The 20,606-nt window shown below is 41.3% G+C and overlaps 1 long non-coding RNA gene across 1 annotated transcript; it reads right to left on the bottom strand.

The window, feature by feature from the left end:
• Positions 1-17,740: 17,740 nt before the first annotated feature.
• Positions 17,741-20,606, bottom strand: LOC147000644 (uncharacterized). Its single transcript, XR_015045775.1, has 4 exons — positions 20,532-20,606; positions 19,718-19,762; positions 18,316-18,459; positions 17,741-18,051 (listed from the first exon to the last, which is right to left on the bottom strand). It is a non-coding gene; the product is annotated as an uncharacterized LOC147000644 (long non-coding RNA).

Raw genomic sequence — 20,606 nt, 5'->3', positions numbered from 1 at the left:
TGAAACTTATAGAGGAGTATATAGAAACTTATAGTGAGGAAAAGCCTCTAAGATACGGGCACAGGGGAAAAATTCCTGAATAGATCCGCAATAGCTTGTGTTGTAAGATTGACAAATGGGACCTCCTAAAATTGCAAAGCTTCTGTAAGGCAAAAGACACCAAAATAATACAAAAAGGCCACCAACAGTTTGGGACAGGATCTTTACCTATCCTAATTCAGATAGGAGACTAATATCCAATATATATAAAGAACTCAAGATGGTGTACTCCAGAAAATCAAATAATCCCATTAAAAACCGGGGCTGAGAGCTAAACAAAGAATTCTCACCTGAGGAATACCGAATGGCTGAGAAGCACCTGAAAAAATGTTCAGCATCCTTAATCATCAGGGAAATGCAAATCAAAGCAACCCTGAAATTCCACCTCACACCAGTCAGAATGGTTAAGAACAAAAACTCAGGTGACAGCATATGCTGGCAAGGATTTGGAGAAAGAGGAACACTCCTCCATTTTTGGTGGGATTGCAAGCTTGTACAACCACTCTGGAAATCAGTCTGACAGTTCCTCAGAAAATTGGACATAGTAGTACCGGAGGATCCAGCAATACCACTCCTGGGCATATATCCAGAAGATGTTCCAACTGGTAAGAAAGACACATGCTCCACTATGTTCATAGCAGCCTTATTTATAATAGCAGAAGCTGGAGAGAACCCAGATGTTCCTCAACAGAGGAATGGATACAGAAAATGTGGTACATTTACACAATGGAGTACTACTCAGCTATTATAAAGAATGAATTTATGAAATTCCTAGGCAAATAGGTGGACCTGGAGGGCATCATCCTGAGTGAGGTAACCCAATCACAAAAGAACTCACATGATATGTACTCACAGATAAGTGGATATTAGCCCAGAAACTTAGAATACCCAAGATACAAGATATAATCTGCAAAACACATGAAACTCAAGAAGAATGAAGACCAAAATGTGGACACTTTCCCCTTTCTTAGAATTGGGAACAAAACACCCATGGAAGGAGTTACAGAGACAAAGTTTGGAGCTGAGACGAAAGGATGTACCATCTAGAGACTGCCATACCCGGGGATCCATCCCATAATCAGCCTCCAAATGCTGACACCATTGCATACATTAGCAAGATTTTGCTGAAAGGACCCAGATATAGCTGTCTCTTTTCAGGCTATGCCAGGGCCTAGCAAACACAGAAGAGGATACTCACAGTCAGCTATTGGATGGATCACAGGGCCCCCAATGGAGGAGCTAGAGAAAGTACTCAAGGTGCTAAAGGGGTCTGCAACCCTATAGGTGGAACAACAATATGAACTAACCAGTACCCCCAGAGCTCATGTCTCTACCTGCATATGTATCAGAAGATGGCCTAGTCAGCCATCATTGGAAAGAGAGGCCCTTTGGTCTTGCAAACTTTAAATGCCTCAGTACAGGGGAACGCCAGGGCCAAGAAGTGGGAGTGGGTGGGTAGGGGAGTGGGGGGGGGAGAGGGTCTGGGGGACTTTTTGGATAGCATTGGAAATGTAAATGAAGAAAATATCTAATTAAAAAAAGAAGAAGAAGAAGATGGAGGCACCAAGGCCCTCATGCTCGCTGTGAAGATGCGGGGCTAGATGGATGGGTTCTGGAACTCCAGCTGTCCATTTTCTCTCCTGGTAGCCACTGAAAGCCTCATTGATCTCTGAGACAGGCAGATGGATGAGAAATCTGATTTCTCACCCCACTCTCTTCAGCATTAGTGCCCTGAAATCCCATTAGTGTACTCTAGGGGTTCATTGCAAATCAGACACTGGGTTCTGAACTGCCTGCCACACAGCACAGTCATCTGGAAGTAGGGAGATCACACACTCAAAAATTCAGCAAAGCAGCAGGAAAGGCAACTGTGAGGTCATGCCTTGTCCTTCCTTGGCCAGCAGGACTACATAGAAAGCAAGGTTTACTTCTTACTTATAGATACAAATCTTGTGATGGTGGGAAGGGAGATGCTATGCATCCTTTTGGAAGGGAAAATATTTAGAAGTCTGAGTGAAGGTTATCTTACGAATTGGTGAAAACCTTAACCACTTTGGACAGTTGAAGTTTCCCAGTAGACTTTTGAAAGGAAACTCCTAGATTTCTTTTTATTATCATTGAGGAGGAGATTCAAGCCTAGGAAAAATGCACTGAAACCCCATTTTTAAGCCTCTGTTGTCTTGGATAGGTTATTTCTCTGTCACTGAAATGAGTCAATTGAAGCCAGTTTGGATTATGTTAAAGGCAGGTTTACTGTGAGCTCCTTGCTCTTGTGTGAGTTCCCTGGACCCAAGGATTGAGGCCAGGGGAGCCATTATGGGAAGATGGGGGCTGGGAGAGAAAGAAAAGATCAAGCATGCGCAGAAAGAGAAGAGAAGGAGACAGAGAGATACAGAGGAGGAGGGGGAGAAAGAGGGGGAGGGGGAGGGAGGGAGAGTGCTAGCTAGCAAAATGTTTGGATAGTTTGTATTAATATAAGGAAGAGCTGGGGCCAAAAAGTTCAGAGCTGAAGGCAAATAGGAACTGAGGGATGTTGGAAGGACCTGGAAGTCCGGCCTGCTTTGACCAGAACCAGTCTCCTCAGCTCTGGAACTTCTTTTTTTTTTTTTAATTTATTTATTATTATATGTAAGTACACTGTAGCTGTCTTCAGACACACCAGAAGAGAGCATCAGACCTCATTTCAGGTGGTTGTGAGTCACCATGTGGTTGCTGGGATTTGAACTCTGGACCTTTGGAAGGGCAGTCGGGTGCTCTTACCCACTGAGCCATCTCACCAGCCCCCTCTGGAACTTCTATATCAATATTTTGTCGGACCTTATCATATAGATCGCCTGCAAGCCCGTTCTAGTTTCAAAATACTATACTTAGAATTCTAATCTTTCTCTCTCAGCCACAGTTATGGGTGCATCTATGAGGTGCCTTTCTGCTTTTAAACAGGTGCTCACGTGTGTAACTTGAAAAGAAGTCCATTTTTTTTTTTTACTTATGTATATGTATGTGTGTCTATGTATTTGCCGTATGCATGTGGGTGCCCACAAAGGAGAGGTCGGAGGAGAGCAGTTACAGGGAGCTGGGAGCTGCAGTTACAGGTGGTTTGAGTCACTTATAGTGGGTGCTGGGAACCAAACTCTAGGCCCCTCCAAGAACAGCAAGGGCTCCTAACCCCTGAGCTAGCCAGCACTCCGGCTAGCTCCCTTTATATGCAATATGATTCGCACCAGCAGGATGGAATTGCTTCTAGCCCTGGAATGGCCCTTAAGCCCACCCAGCTTAGAACCTCACATTATTCTGAACTAAGATTACTGTGAATGTTTATGCTGATCTTAGTGTCTTAATCATTCGGTTCTCACCTTAGGACAATAGACAGAGAGACAAAGAGACAGTATGTGGATGTTGCTGTTGCGGATCTAGAAAGTAGCCTGCTTTCAGTTCTGCATTGCCACGAGGCCAGCTGGACCTTTCGTCCTAAATCTCCTTGTGATACAGAAGTGTAGGCAGTAAGTCCCCAACACCTTAAGATAAGCTGGTATGAATGGATTTCTGATTCTTGCCTCCAGCATGGTTTCTAGATAATGCATGCTCCCTAGCTATGGCAGCCTTCTCTCCTCTGCCCCCTAGGGACCAGCAGGGCAGCTGTCATTCAATTAAGAACCGTACACACCCCGCCTTCAACGACTCATTTACCTGTGCACATGCTCCATACATCATGTAAAGGCCTGTCTCTGTTTAATATCCCCACGCAGAGGCAGCCTTTTGTGTCCATCCCCTCTCCCCGCTTCCTTCCCACTATCCTCAGTAAATTTCTTGCTTAAGGTCTGTTGCGTAGTGTGATTTCTGTGGCATTCCTTAGCCCCGATTCCCAAGATACTCTTTTGCAGCAAAACCCTTGCAGCAGCCTCCTCTCCTCTGCCCCCTAGGGACAGCCAGGGCAGCTTCCTCTCAGACCTGAAAGACATCTTCTTGCTTCTCACACCACCTGTCAAAAGGGAACTTAAACTCCTATCTTGTCACTTTAGTTTGCATGTGCGTCTGATGTCATTTTTTTTTTTATCCACACTTCCACACTTACCCTCTTCTCAAGGGTAAAACAGCTGTCAGCAGTTCTGCATACTGCAAGTGCCAGGGAGTTGTCAGAAATTAACCTCTGCTCTACGGGATCTAAGTTGCTCAGAAGAGAAAGATCAAAATGATATTCAGCTTTAGAAGAAGGAGGAGGAGGAGGAGGAGAAGAAAGAAAGAAAGAAAGAAAGAAAGAAAGAAAGAAAGAAAGAAAGAAAGAAAGAAAGAAAGAAAGCGAAAGAAAGCGAAAGAAAGAAAGGAAGAAAGAAAGAAAGAAAGAAAGAAAGAGAAAGAAAGAAAGGAAGAAAGAAAGAAATCAAGAAAGAGAGAGAGAGAGAGGAAGAGAGAGAGAGGGAGAAAGAGAGAGAGAAAGAGAGAGAGAGAGAGAGAGAGAGAGAGAATACCATCCTTCTATCTTCTATACTTTGGGACAAGCGACTCACAGGAGTCAGAGGTGTTGGGAGTGGGTAGGGACATGGAACCAAGTCTTCAGCCTCCACTGCCTGCTTGGTAGTATCTTGTTCCTACCTAAAGCTTCAAACCCCTACTGCAGGGATCCCAAGGTGCTGAAATGGAGCAACTTTCCTAGAGATAATTTCCCTAGGGGGAGGGGGATCCAATGTTCCCTGTTTTCCTGGGGAAACCTTCCTAAACTGATGCACAACAAATCTGTCACCCCAACGTCTCCACCAGTGACATTACTGTCCAGTGTGCTCCTGCTCACTGAGGACATTGTGCTCTGGAAAAGACTCATCCCACAGATGAGTGCAGTCTTTCGGTAACAGTCTGCCCTGGTTCAAGCTAAAACCCACTCTCCCCCTATTTTCACAGATCTTACTTTGTACTGCAGAACAATTTGTTTTCTCTTTGATTTTTTCGTGTTGCAGAGGCCTACTGAACCAAGTGGCTACCCTAAGAGCTTTGAACTAGTCTCTTATATGTGTATTGAGACTGGTCCTTTATCAGAGTTGAGGTTGAATTTTCCTTTGTTATTGTTTTTTGTTTGTTTGTTTGGTTGGTTTTGTTTTTTTTATATACTGAGACCAAATATTGGAGGAAGTGAGTCTTCAAGAGGAATGGTCTATCACAGCACATGGGTTCCAAGGCTAATAAACTTTTAGGCCCAGAGTGAGGCAGGGACATTATGGCAGAGGGGTGTGGTAGAATTAAACTTCTTACTTTGTGATGGCCAAAAGTGGGAAAGAGATGAAGGATGGATGGGTAGATTCACACACACACACACACACACACACACACACACACACACAGAGAGAGAGAGAGAGAGAGAGAGAGAGAGAGAGAGAGAGAGAGAGAAAGCCAGTGTATGTTTTTAACACATGAAACAGAATCTTTCAGATTCAGACCATTGCAGTAACCACATTAAGATATCTCTCTGCATAATACATATTATTCTGATTTTGCCATTCACCTCAATGTTAATTTTTTTAAAAAATTATTGCTTCAAATTTTCTTTCTTTTCCAAATGCTTTTTTGTACTGTATAAGCCATATTAAAATTTTCTGCTGTAGGGCCTAGAGAGATGCCTGAGCCATCAATAGTGTTTACTACTCTCCAGAAGACCAAGGTAGGCTCCAGCCTCTGGAGAACACATAAGTGTGTCCCCACACCTCCACACAGACACTGACACAGATGCTCCATTAAAAATCAAGTCATTCTTCAAAAATAGTCCTGCTGCATCTTTAGCTCTCATTCCACTGAAGTGTAGTACTGGAGCTTGGAGACACTGATCTTTGCTGAAGTATCTGTGATCAAATATCATCCCTGAATATCCCTTCATCACTTCATGGATTGGCAAAACATCTCTTCAGCCTCAATGTACCTGCTGGACCCTCTTATTAGGAATTCCTCTTCCTTCCTTTCTTCCTTTCATCTATTCCTTCCGTCCTTCCTTCCTTCCTTCCTTCCTTCCTTCCTTCCTTCCTTCCTTCCTTCCTTCCTTCCTTCCTTCTTTCCTTCCTTCCACTCCTCCCTTCCTTCGTTTCCTTCCTTCCTTTTCTTCCTTCTTTCCTTCTTCCTTTCTTCCAGCTCATCCTGCTCCTGTTATGACCAAATTCATTGTAAAAAGTAGTCACAAAATTCAAACATTAGCACACGTATACTAACCCTTTCCTTCATTGCTCTTGAAGCCCTATCTTCACACCACGACTTGGTTATTTGGCCACAGTTCTACTGTTAAATTTTTGTCTTTGGAGAACCTGATCTGACAGATACAGGGTAGCATGGGCTCATGAGTTATAATAGTGGTAGAACTTCTCCAGGAAGGGCTTCAGTTTCTGCCCTTGAGGTCCTGTGACCTGCCATGGTACAAGGCCCTGTAGACTTTTTTTTTTTAACTTCCCCTGGGGTCTATGTTAGAGTGCTCTAGTGCCATTTTATCAATTGAAAACAATCTCAAGGTAACTTACACTGTCATGATTACCAATTCTATTTATTTTCTCCATAAGAACGGTTAAACGTTTGTCAAGAAAACATCTTCAGGGAATTACAAGGCATAATAGCCATAAGATATGAATTCTTCTTTTATAGTTATTAGTTCTGTGGTCCCTATAGGGAAATGGAAAAATTAAGACATCATCTCCCTAGCATTGCAGTGACAGTTAAAGGGTGGATGACCTAAGTCAGATGATTAACACACTATGCCAGCTCTGTTTATATACTTCTACATTAGAATTAAGATGTAATCTTTGCTTCTCTATCACCTTTATCCCTGGGCAAATCTCTGGCTACTGTTTGACTATTCTCCAGACAGAAGGTGCCCCTGTTACATTAATAGCAACAGACTCTCCTATGGGACTCATTGCAAGTTGCCTTATGATACCATTCTGGTTAAAATATAGCTCCACTCATATGGACCAGAGAATACACTATTTTTGCTAAATTCTGTCATGAAGACAAGAACCCTAGTGACCCTTGTTTTTCATGAGTTCACACCTAGGGATACTGTGATGATCAGGGGCTCCCTCCCCATCCTGTCAATTAGAATTCTCACCATGGGTCTAGCAGAAGTGGGTAGTGTATATAGTTGCTAAAATTCCTCTTCATTGAGGTGGTACTGGATAGAGTTGCTAAAATTGCTCTCTCCCTCTCTCTTTGCTAAGGTGTAACAGGGATGAGTGAGACTGGAATGGGGCAATGCCCAATGAGGCTTTTTTATTTTTATTTTATTTTATTTTATTTTATTTTATTTTATTTTATTTTATTTTATTTTATTTTATGTTTTTTATGTTCAAGAATTCCCCTATACCGATGGGGCATTGGATGATGAACACTCCAAAGATACTAAAACCTGTGGGTAAAATCAGGTACAACTTGCATACGACCTATACAAACCCTCCCTAGGTATGCTAAACTACCCCTAGATCACAAATACTACCTAGTGTAATGCAAATGCTATGTTAAGAGCAATTATACTATATTATGTAGGGAATTGCATAAGAACAAACCATCATTCATTTTAATTTTTGAATACCTATTTAAAAATATTTTCTATATCTACTGGTTGAATTCATGAATATAAAGTCATACCTATAAAAGGTAAGGTATGAGCCGGGCGTGGTGGCACACGCCTTTAATCCCAGCACTTGGGAGGCAGAGGCAGAGGCAGGCGGATTTCTGAGTTCGAGGCCAGCCTGGTCTACAAAGTGAGTGCCAGGACAGCCAGGGCTATACAGAGAAACCCTGTCTCGAAAAACCTAAAAAAACAAAAAAAGGTAAGGTGTGTGTGTTTATTTCTGTAAGTATATATATATGTGTGTGTATATATATGTATATGTGTGTATATATATACATATATATGTATATATGTGTGTGTTGATGTGTGTGTGTGTATATATATATATATATATATATATATATATATATATATATATAAAACACATATACACAAAATATTCCTCTGTGTGTGAGGCCTATGGGTTCTGAAGAACCATAACTAACAAGGTAAGAATGGAAGTAGAAAAGACTCAATAGTGAATGTCACATGATGCCTTATGAGAATTAGTGTTCGGGAAGTGATGTATAACCTATAAGCAAGAGATCTTTCACTTCTGAGATAGAAATGTTGTAATGTGATTAATTTCAGAATTGAGAGGGCTTTGTGGGTAGGAGAAAATATTCTGAGATTTGTTCTTCACCCTGAGGATTCTTAACATAATATTCAGGGTCAAAAAGCTCACTGAATTGCATTTCTTTCTTGACTTTAAATGCTTAGCTAAGCATTAGGGAAGGTATACATTTATGTTGACACTTATGACCTTGTTTATAGATGTCCAATTAACACTGTTGGTCAACTGAAGGAATTCTAAGGACGGTAGATAAAATAAAAAGACTATGAATCTTTTCCCTTTAATATTGCAGTCAAGGTCCAGGATGTTGTGGTTGCAGACCTGGGAGACAGCCTGTCTTTTATGTGGAGATGAGATGGAGGCAGACGACATACCTTCCCAGAGTTTATATTTTCATGAAGGGAAATAATAAGTAAATAAAAGCATTACTACTTCAGAAAAAGTCAAATTATGAAATAAAACAGACTTATCTGCTAGTGAAAAAACAGTCAAGATGGAGGCTTTAAGTATAGTGTTTAATCTAAGACTCTTTGGGGAATTCATACATATGTTATACTGTACTTTGCAGGGAAGTGTAAATGTTAAGGAGAAGAAATGTAATGAAATTGAGAATTTTATTAAGTTGATACTCTTTGTATGAAAATTATCCAAAGAAGCTAAATGTATCAGGAGTTTGACTTGTCTCTTTTCTAATAAAGCGGAGGAAAAATGGGTATTTGGGGAAATTGTGTTCTCTAGCCTTTCTGGCCTTTCAGTACAAAGAGGAAAAGATGGCCCTGAGGTGACTTGCAACAGGGAAGTGGGTAGTTCAAAGAAGTGATCAGGAAATAGGGAAAGTGGAGCAGGGTGGCAAGAGGGAGCTCCTCTAAGTTGGAGTTAGGACAGAACAACATTTAAGGACAGCTGTGGAATAGGAAATTAGGGAATTAAAAAGAGGAGTACAGAAGTGTTTTGTGATGGTTTCTATCAAGGGTGTATGCTTAGTTTTGTCTGGTTTACCACTGGTTTGTATCTGCTAGCTTAGCATGATACTTTTTAATTTAATATTTTGAGGATGTCATATATGAGTATTCATTTCTATTATTTCTACTGCTTCCTCTCCCATTTCCAGCTTCTGTTGTGAATGCTTCACTTTCTCCCAGACACACACACACACATACATACACACACACACACTACTGAGCCCATTTAGTGTTGCTTGTATATACATGTATTTAGGGCTGATCCCTTGGGTTTGGATAATATTTCAGGAGAGTTGACCATGGAAAAAACTGAACTTCTCTCTGCAGCCATTACTGGCTCTTTATCTAAAGTTGCAACTTGATGAGATTTCCCTCATCCAGGTTGGTGTGTCAAGTGATATTGCCATTAATCAGGTCTTGTTTAGACAACCACATTGTTGTTGAGATTGCATGAGCACTACTTTCCTGTCCTGTCTAGAAGAATGCATCTCCCAGCAGGCATCCTGGTCTTCTGTGCCTTCCATTCTTTCTAATCTTCCTTCCATGATTCTTAACGAGAAAATTCTCTTTCAACGGCATTCAAGCTTGAACAAGAGATTACTAGATTATATTACTATATAAAACAACCCAGCTGCCTATGTAAAATACATAGTAAAGTACTAGTACTTAGTATCAGAAACCTGGACAAGATTCTTTGGTTGGGGAGGTCACAGGACCTAGGGGAAAATCTATTAATTATTTTTAGTAAGTCAGCATGGTATCAAACTGCCTTCTAAATATTTATCTTTACATCTGTAGGTTCGTGCAGCTCTCAACCCTCACCGGAGTGGTCAGTGCTCAACACAGAGACTCCCAAGGGATCAAAGTGCAAAGACTTTGTGACTACACTGTGCTCAGCTCAGCAAGGTTAAGGAAACAACCTCAAGATGGGGTGGGGGTGGGGTGGGAAGAAAGACCGCAAGAGTCACAGGTTGAAGAGGACTGGGGTGAAACATGGTCTTCTGGACATGTCAGGACCTTTGTACTCCCAAACTCACAAGTGTGGCTGCTTCCATGAGACCTGCACAAAATTAAACCAGGGAAGATTTAGAGGAAGAGGTTCCTGAGATTTTACCCCTAGGTGTTGGTACTTGGCTGCTGGCAGACAGTCTGCTGCCTTTGGGTTGTGTGGCTCATGATGCTTGTCCAGGCTTCAGTGGATGGGTTTATACTAATGTGCTTATGGGTGTCACTGCCTGAACTTGGTTACATTTTTAAGAAGACATGAAGTTGGGAGGAGAACACTGTGAGGTCTGGATGAGTTGAAGGACGAACTCAAAGTAAGGGTGATCAAATGCACTGTAGAATTCGTATGGATTTCTCCAATAATAGTTTAATATGGTGTACTTAAAATGCACAGTAATTTGTTTTCACATGTGTGGAGTTAAACTCGTGGCTTTTTTGATCACTACTGGGACTATATGTGACTTCCAGTTATATATGGAATAGAGCAAAGCACCTGCTGTGGCTTTTTAAGCTGGCATTGGTTCATGTGCATTTGATTTTTACAGAAATCGTCTTTGATCTTCCAGTAAGGGAGGAAAGGTGAAGCGGGTCTAGAAATAAACACAGTTGTTTGTACAAAAACCCGAGAGCTGGGTGTGCAGGGGAAAGTGTATTTCTTTGGCTTTAGGGAATCTTTAGTTTAGGCAAATAAAAGCTTTATTTTGTTAAAATAATATAGAATCAGGAAGGAACAAGTACCTCTTCTGGTATACCTACTCATTTAGAACTATGCTTTTACTACTATGTGCATAGCATTGTACTAAGAGTAGTGCTGTGTGTGTGCATGCAGTGTGTGTGCAGTGTGTGTGTGCAGCTTATGTGTACAATGTTTAGTTTCTGTATGCAGTGAGTGGTGTGTGTGTGTGCAATGTGTGTGTATGTAGCATGTATGTGTACCAAGATATCTCTGTGTATATATGAAGTTTGTGGATGTGTATTGGATGTGAGGCCTACCAAGATGAGTTTGTCTAAAGTTTATTGATAAGGGTCACTAGGACCACTGGTCCATCAACTCAGCATCTTCTAATGAGTTACTGATTTCTACTAGACATTTCATAATTTACTATGTAATCTCATAAAATCATATGGGAATTACATTAACATTCATTTCATATGCAAAATTGGCTTACTAACCTTAAGTAATATGAATAAGCTCATGAACAAATGCAAATCTGATCTAAGGTACAGTTATCTCTGAAGCCTGGGAAGAGTCTGCAGTCAGCTAACTACAAGTTGCACGATACGATGAGCCAGGAACTACAGATGCATGGAGAAAGGCACATAGAAAGCAGGAATTATTTTTAAATGCCCCATGAATGGGTTTGTTATGTGCCAGGCATCATCTTAAAATTCAAATATTTTCATGCATTTCATCCTCACAACCAGTTATTCAATGAGGGCTGGGCTATTAGTACTCCTATTTATCGGTGGAAAAAAAAATGAAATACAAGTTGGATTTGTACAGGTCTTACAAATATCAATAACTGGACTGAGATCAACAGATAACCAGCTATAGGGGGACAAGCGTTGAGTTGGCTCTGTGGCTCAAGGATCTTGCTGCTAAGTCTGATGACCTGAGTTCAGCTTCCAGGATCCATGGGACAGAAGGATAAAATTAACTCCGGCAAGTTGTCCTATGACTTACACATATGCATGGGCCTTGGCAAGCATGTGCACACACATATGCACACACAAAGCAAATAAATAAGCAAAAAAATGTAGTGAAAAATTTAAAAACTTTCACTATATTCTCCTATCTGGCTTACCCTAATGGTAATGTCTATAACCACAGTACTCTTAAAAATACATAATTTTAAAAGATTATTAATTGAAGTATAATCTTTCTTAGAACATAAATGTTTCCTTTCATGCTAATTCCCTCTTTCTGGTCCAAGGACAAATCTATATACCTTAATGCATTTAGCTGTTGTTTCTCCTTGGTCTCAACTAACCTTTGATAAATTCTTTTCCTTTCATGAACTTGACACTTCAGGGGAACATTGCTCATTTATTCTGTAAAATATGGCTCAATTTTTATCTGCTGGTGTTCTCACATAATTAGATAATGGCTATGCATTTTTGGCGTAAATAACACAGGAATGATTTTTTTTTTTTTTTTTTTGCCTACTACTGGCTAAACCTTTGTGTACTCCCAAATTAATTATTAAACCTCTTAATGCCTAGTGCTCTCTTCAGATGAGACCTTTGTGTGGTGATTTAAGTCATAAAGGTATGACCCTATCAAATGTGATCAGTGCCCCTTCAGAGAGACTCATGAAACCCACCTTGTTCCTACTTCCTATGAGGAAACAGTGTGAAGAGAGATGTCTGTGAATCAGGAGACAGATCTCCATGGTTGTCCATGAACCAGCAAGCTAATCACAGACTTGGGATGTATCAGCACTTTCACCTATGTCTTCCTAGCAATGGACTCAGATAAGATAAGTTACTGTGTTCGTGGTGTTTCATTCTGACACCCCAATGAAACTAAGCCAATATCCTTCTCTGTCTAATTTTTCAGGGAATCCATAGAATCAGTGTATATCATTGCTGCTGTAATCACTTTTGAACACTAGCTGGTATCCTTGGGCATCTCCACTATAAAATTATTAGTGTATTTCTTTGTGACTGATAATTATCTCATGGGCATGCTTCATGGGTATCCATAGTCTGAAAGGCTATGGATCTCCTCTGTTACTCTAAACAAAAAAAAAAATCTGTTAATAGCCCCTTTTCTGTACTTGTCCCAGTCAGAGTAATTCTTATTAATAAGCATCAGGACATGCTTAGAGAAAGGATGGCTGCATATGACCTGAAGCAAAGCTGGATTCCATTGCATTGTTATGTTTGGTTTGTTTTGACTCCTGATCTCTTGAACGCTAGGCTGGCCTCAAACTCACTGAGTAGCCAACAACTCAAGACTCTTTTTTTTCCCCCTCCCCTACCTGATCCCTCCTGTGCCCATTGAAACCTCTCTCAATTTAGGTCATACTTTTTTCCTATCAAGTGAGGAATGATCTCCATGATTCAGAGCAGCTATTCTGGTTCTTGGAGTGAACATTTCCAGTATCCGCAGAGAGTAAAAATAATTCATCTAAGTTGTCCAAATCCCCATCACAATTTTAGGAAAGGTAGATGGGCCAGATCTTCCTTTTGCCCTTCCATGGGTGGTCTTCAGGGATCAGGAGATGAGTATTCTTTGGTCCAGGGAGTGTTGTCAGAGGGAACACGTGGTGAAGGTTTTAAGGTGCAAGCCTTCAGCATACAGGCTATAGGAGAGGGGATTCCAAAGGCAAACAGGTCCTCACTAAGCCCCAGAGTAATGGAAACAACTACAATTGGGACAAAATTTTAAATCATAACCCAGTTTTTAGCTTAATTTTTTTCCAAACTAGACCCATATCTGAAACTTGCCTCATTATTTAAATAGAGTGTATCTTATGTTTGAAGTGCATTTGTGTGTGTGTGTGTGTGTGTGTGTACATGTGTGAGAGGCAGGAGAAAGGTGGAGTATGTTTGCAGTCTCCCATTTTTTTGTTTTATATATTCTGCAATGACATATATATATATATATATATATATATATATATATATGAAGACAGAGAGAAAGATTGAGGAACTACTATTTCTCTTTAATCACTTTTCACTGATTATGCCCAAACAAATACGAGTTATTTATATTATTTTGACATCTAGGATGAACCTCTCCAGATATTTTTAAAATATCTTAAACTAAATAGATCCTCTTCGGGGATGGTGTTTAGCAACACTCAGAATGACCCAGAGTTTGACATAGCACCACAAGCTTTCCTACAACACAGCCTCTACCAAAACCAGGCTTTCTTGAACCCCCATGTCTATTGCTGGGATGAAACTCCAGGACCAAAGCAACTTCGGGAGGAAAGGGCTTATTTGTTTTACATGTTCATATCTTAGGCCATCCTTGGAGGAAGTCAGGACACAGGAATCCAGCAGGGCAGCAATCTGGAGGGAGGAGCTCAAGCAGAGGTGATGAAGGGCTGCTGTTTGCTGGCTTGCTCCTCATGACTCCCTCATCCTGCTTTCTTAGAGAACCCAGGACCACAAGCCCAAGGATGGCACCACCCAGAATAGCCAGGGCTTTCCTGCAGCCTGATCTTATGGGAACATTTTCTTAATTTAGATTCCTTTCTCTTAGATGGCTTTAGCTTGTGTCAAGCTGAGATTAGACTATTACACCCTGGTAATAGGACTGTTTACTTTTATACCAAGATGATTGGGTAAGCGTCAGAATCCACAGGTTGTGTGTGCCCAGGCAGACTACAAGGGCTTCAGGCTCTAAGACCTAAGTCCTTACGATATTTTCTAAACCAGAGAAGCATATCAACAGGGCTTAAAGTGGTTCCTTGCCTGCTAAGTATGTCTGAGGGAGAACGGCAAGTGCACTTTCGTCATGGAGGAACAGAAAATCACTCTAGAAGTGTTGAAGGCACAAGCACAGAGGCAGAAAACTAAACAAATATGATGCTTTTGATGTGGTAAAAAAATGTAAAAGCAAAACTAAACGGACTTACTTAACCAGTAGTCTCTAAAGTAGAATATGCACAAGATTGTTTAGTAAGTAGAGTATAAGGAGAAATATTGTCAACCTTTAAAGGCTTATTATTTACACATATTTTAATTATATATTAGTATAGAATATAACTATATCCTTTACAAGTATATATGTCTACTGATATATGGCATATATATATATCTTTTTTTTCCTTCCAGATTGGTTCCATGGAGACTAGTGGAACTGAAATCTCTATGAGTGGGTATTACAACACATATTTCTATAGAAGATAGAAACATCTCTTTTGGGGCTTCAACCAGTTCAGACGTTGGCTCCCTCACATAGACTTGGTCTTGTAGCTTATTCAGCATAGTGGGCTTTCAAAACATTTACTCTTTACTTAAACATCTATTAATATGAACAGTAGGAGACCAATTGGATCTTGGTCACTTACTTATGTACTAAATTGAGTGGGGGAGTATGACTCAGTGATCACTAGTCAGTATAGGGAAAGAACCAGGATCTTAGGATTGTACTTCCTTGGAATCATTGTTAAAAGCAGCCATGTTTTTGTACCGCCTGCACTGGACACATGTTTCTCTAGCCCTGGAACTGAGTCAGGCAGTCCTCTACATGTGCATTGCTATGTTTAGTAGATGGTCAGCGAATGTTGAACCGGTGAGTTTGAAAGCCAGAGGAGAGGGCTTGATGTCAGCCCTAAGCTGAGTTCAGGACTTCGGGGTGGGCTCTGGGACAGAGCTTAGGAAGAAGTGAAAGGTGCAGGATATTTTATGTTTTCTGACAAAGACCTTTTAGAGTGGGTTACTGTCTCTTTTAGATAAGCTACTGTGTCTAAGAGCCCGAGTTCTTGTCCACATGAGTGCATGTTGCCAGTAAGTATTAGAGTTGGAATTTAAACTCATATTTCTCTGAGTAACATCCCGCTTCCTCTTCTAAATTCACTCATGTGGGCAAACTTGCACTGTATACTGCTCTGAAGGAGTGTAAATAGGCTTTGACATGAGTGAGTTCTGATTTTTCACCTCAAATGTACCTGTTGGATTCTTTTTGTAAAATATATATTCAGTCATCTACCACATGTTTCTTTTTTGGAACTTATAATATTCAAAGGGATTGTATATGTGCCTTGGTGGTACACCAACAAGCAAAAAAAAATATATCTTGTACCAGTCTAGCAGAGAAGAAACTGTAAATAGGAAATAACTCTGTAGGCTTTCTTCATAATCATAAGTGCAATCTAAAAATGGTGGCTTCCTAAGGCTGTGGAGAGGCTTTGTCTCAAGGAGGCACTTAGTGACGTTCTGGGCCAGGCATACAAAGAACTGGGATATAGCAAGCACAAAGCCTTTCATGTTGGAGCAGCTTAGAAAGGACAGCAGTGTCAAGGAGCTGAAAAAAAAACAAAAAACAAAAAACAAAAAAATCTGAATAAAACCAAATGAGAGCCAAGTCAGAGACACTGACATGGGAGGTTTGTCTTCTGCAGGCTTCTGTTTGCATCCGAAGCAACAAGACTCAGAATCGCTAAGGACCCTTCTGGATTTGAAGCCAGGCACAGGGCCACAGCTGTCTGTCTTTACATAAAAATCTCAGGTTTATGCTTCCAGGTTCCTCGCCTATTAAAAACTCCCTGACATTGAAGATGACATCTGGTTTTTCACCATGTTGCCCTAGGCATTAGAACTGGGGCAAAGGGGAGTTTGGATGTTATTTGTGTAAATAAATAATAATCTGCTCTGAAACCTCATGCAGGCATAGAGTAGAATATTAATGAGCACAGATGGTATAAATGAAATGCATAAACTGATTCACTTACACACACACACACATACACACATACACACATACACACACATACACACACACACACACACACACACAACTGGAATTCTGGCTGCTTTTTGGAGAAAAAAACGAACTAGCAAACTGTGATAGGAGTTCATGTTGGTGTCTCAGAGGCAGAAACACACCTTAGAACATTCAAGGTCTGTTCTGGTGACAGAGGAGAGAGAGAGAGTGCATGGGATGACAAGAGGAGAAAGTGAAGCTGACCCTGAAGTTTCGCTTGAGAATGATGGGACTCTCTCAAAGATGGAGATGTCTAGAAAGAAGGCAGGTGATGAGCAACTGGGCTGAGGACAGAAGGAAAAGCAGAGCTCTCTGGCTAAGGACAAGTCTTAGCAGTGTGCTTGCCCAGCATATGTGAGGTCCTAAGGTTGGATGACAGCACTCCATAAAACCAGGTATGGTGGCACATGCTTATAGTGCCAGCTGAGAGGCAGAGGCAGGAAGAGCTAAAGCTCAAGTCCTTGACTATGCAGTGACTTCAGACTGGGCTACATGGCCTACATCTCAGAGAAACAAGTTGGGTTTTTTTTTTGTTTTGTTTTTTGTTTTTTGCTTGTTTGTTTTTAAATCCTCAGCCAGGCAGTGGTGGCACACACCTTTAATCCCAGCACTTGGGAGGCAGAGGCAGGTGGATTTCTGAGTTCAAGGCCAGCCTGTTCTACAGAGTGAGGACTAGGACAGCCAGGGCTATACAGAGAAACCCTGTCTCAAAACAAACAAACTAACAAACAAACCTCAAAAGGCTATCCATTAATATTCAACATATTAAACATTGACCAGCTAAGTGTTCAGCAACATGAACATAAATATTTGTAGCTGTCCCTTATGTTTGATATTGAATCCAGAACATTAAGAATGTTTTGTTTGTTTGCCTGTTTGTTTTAAGGACATGAAGTTACATTTCTGTCTACTGCATAGAAGGATTCCTGGTTTCTTACTCTAAAATCATCATCATCTTCTTCTTCTTCTTCTTCTTCTTCTTCTTCTTCTTCTTCTTCTTCTTCTTCTTCTTCTTCTTCTTCTTCTTCTTCTTCTTCTTCTTCTTCTTCTTCTCCTTCTCCTTCTCCTCCTCCTCCTCCTCCTCCTCCTTCTTCCTCTTCCTCTTCTTCTTCCTCCTCCTCCTCCCCCTTCTTGTCCTTCTTTTCCTTCTCCTTTTCCTTCTTCTCCTCTTCAAGATTTTATTCATTGTATGGGAGTACATTGTTGCTATATCTTCAGAGACACCAGAAGAGGCCATCGGATCTTTAACAGATGGTTGTGAGCCACCTTGTGGTTGCTGGGAATTGAACCCAGGACCTTTGGAAGAGCAGTCAGTTTTCTTAACCGTTGACCTCATCTCCTTCTTGATCACTGTCCATTCCAGAAGATTTAAAAGTTCCATTGAAAGGCTTTATTTTTTTCTAAGGTACTTAAGACTAAGTCTCTGCTACATCATTTGTGAGATTTTAGTGTGTTTCTAGGGGGAGGGGGGGAAGGAGGAGGAGGAAGAGGAGGAGAAAAGAGGAGAGAGGAGAGAGAAGAAGAGAAGAGAAAGGAGAGAGAAGTTTATACAATTAAAATAAGCAATAAGTGTCAGTATAGAATGATGATGCTCCCAACTCTTTGAAATTTCCACCTAATGTCTGCCAATTGTTATTGTCATCAACACTGTCATCTTATTTGCTTTTAGGAAGAGGGATCTGGCACAGAGTTTCCCATTGCACTTAATAGACACACCTACCTTAAATTCCTTCTAGGCTTTAATGGGTTCTCAGTATTGGCTTGTGATCTTGAGCTTTTCCAAGTCCTTCTCCATCTGGTTTCACTTCTGTTTCTTCACCCTTCCTTGTGGGACACAGTGCTCCTCACTGCACGGTCAGGGAGCCTGTGATTTTGATTTTGATTGGTTCTGTTACCAATAATATTTTCTTTGGCCCTTTGATTCAGGTCAAGTCTTACAGAAAAAGACTATACAGTACATAATTCCTCTTTTTAAAAAAATTAAATTACCTGCACCAAAATCTTGGCTTTATTGCTGCTTACCACTTGTATGGTCATGATCACTGTTAAGTTCCTTAACGGATGTTCTGATCATTGTGCCCACTGCGCAGGCTGTGACAAAAAGCAAATTTAGCCCAGGAAGATCTCTGTTTTATTTTATTGTGTGATTTTTAAAATTAATTTGCAAGACTTTTTATAATAAAGTTTATAAGATTTTTAAAACAAGAAATCCCCTGTCCATGATGGTATTATAGATATTTGGATACTGAAACAAAATGAGATTTCCTAACTTGTGTAAGTAAAATAAAATGAAAGTTTGTTTCTCACAGTCATGTTTCAGGATCTTTTTCTCCTTCTATAAAATCATACATGAATCTCTGGGACCAGAGGGCATTCCCAAAGGGGTAACTTCAGTAGATGGCTCCTATTTTTCTCCTTGACCAAGTGGGTGAGTCTTGCTGCTTCGTTGTCACACTCCTTCATGGGACCATCACCATAGCTCCCATACCTCTGGTCTCAAGTAACTCAACGCTCCATTTCCTGAAATGTAATGATATCTCCCACCCAGGTGTGCGGAATATGTGTGTTGCCTCTCGGCCACAGCCTTTATTCAGCCTTTCTTCCCATCCTAAATCCTTATTCCTCAGTAGTCCCCTCCACACCAGCCTCTGTCAACCTTCCTTTTCTCTGATACATCCTCCCTGTGTCTCATGGTTTCATAGAAACACAGTGATGTCTAGCTCCAAAATGTGACAGGATTGATCAGGTGAAAAGCAGTCCCATGAAGGGGCTGTGCAAACGGCATAACAATCCTGCAACGGCTAGAGAGCCATTTCTTCCACGCTACAGGAGCACCAGTCCCTCGGGTGGGTCCCACCACTGACCATCCTTGAGAAGCAGTGGCTGGAGATATTTCCTCTGGGAAAAGCTGTAACGGCAGACTGCTACACCAAGATCCCCATTCTTAAAGCACTATTAGCACAGGAGGAATCCTGTCTAAAAGCAGTCGGTCGAATAATTCTAATCCTTTAAAAGCTAATAAATAAATAATTAAATAAATGAAGAGCCGTCTGCTCCGAGAGAGAGAGAGAGAGAGAGAGAGAGAGAGAGAGAGAGAGAGAGAATGAATCAGGCCTAGTTACCTTCTTTGAATGGAAAAGGCACCTGTGTCCTGTGTATTCTCACAACTTAAAGGCAAGGAAAATGCGGGCAGTTAATTTCCTAACTAACCTTACCTCATCTTATTAAAGTTGAACACCGTTATTTTACTACCCGTCTTGTAAAAGCAGTGCGCACCTGGCTCAGAGCAGCCAACAAATGGCTATTACTGTGCCTTCATTGTGGTCTTTCTCTCCATCCTGCTTTGGAAATTTACTGGAGGGGTCAGAATCCCTGTGGGGCTCCAGACTGTGCTTGCTTAAGGCGTGGTGGTATGTGATGCATGGGGTGGGGTTGTGTGTGTGTGGTGTGTGTGAGTGTGTGTGTGTGTGTGTGTGTGTGTGTGGACTTGTGTGTCCAGCCACAGAGAATCCTCAAGTTGACAGAAGCGTTACCGCCATCTGCTGCTGAATTGACCCTACTGCGATTTGCAGGAAACTGAACCCGCAGGGGAAGAATGTTAATCAATCCTTCCCCTACAAAGTGCCTGTGGGCTACTTCTAATCTCGCCTGTCACCCAAAAGGTTTGGATTTACAGTGACCTGGCTAACAAAGATGAGGTCTCCAGCTACTCCAGCTACCTGGGAAGGGAGCTGAGGAGCTCAGGAATGTGACCCCCCCCCCCCTGCATCGCAGACGGGGAAGAGCTGGGGCAGGGAAGCAAAGGAGACCTCGGTAGGCTGCTGGGCTCCTAGGGGCTCCCCCAGCTATGCTTCTTGATGTTCTGATCATAACAGCACCACTGACTCCTTTGTTTCGGGAAAAGGTCTATCTGTATTGGCCTGAGGCAGACTTTACCCCTCCCGCATGCATCAGGAATCCTTTGCTTCTTCGCCGCGCCCATCCGTGGACGTCCAGGGAGCAGGCAGAAAC

Source organism: Mus caroli, unplaced genomic scaffold, assembly GCF_978045245.1.
Source record: "Mus caroli unplaced genomic scaffold, Mus_caroli_1 scaffold_17, whole genome shotgun sequence".
In the NCBI taxonomy this organism is placed as follows: Eukaryota; Metazoa; Chordata; class Mammalia; order Rodentia; family Muridae; genus Mus; species Mus caroli.
This window is presented reverse-complemented; position numbering and strand designations above follow the sequence as displayed.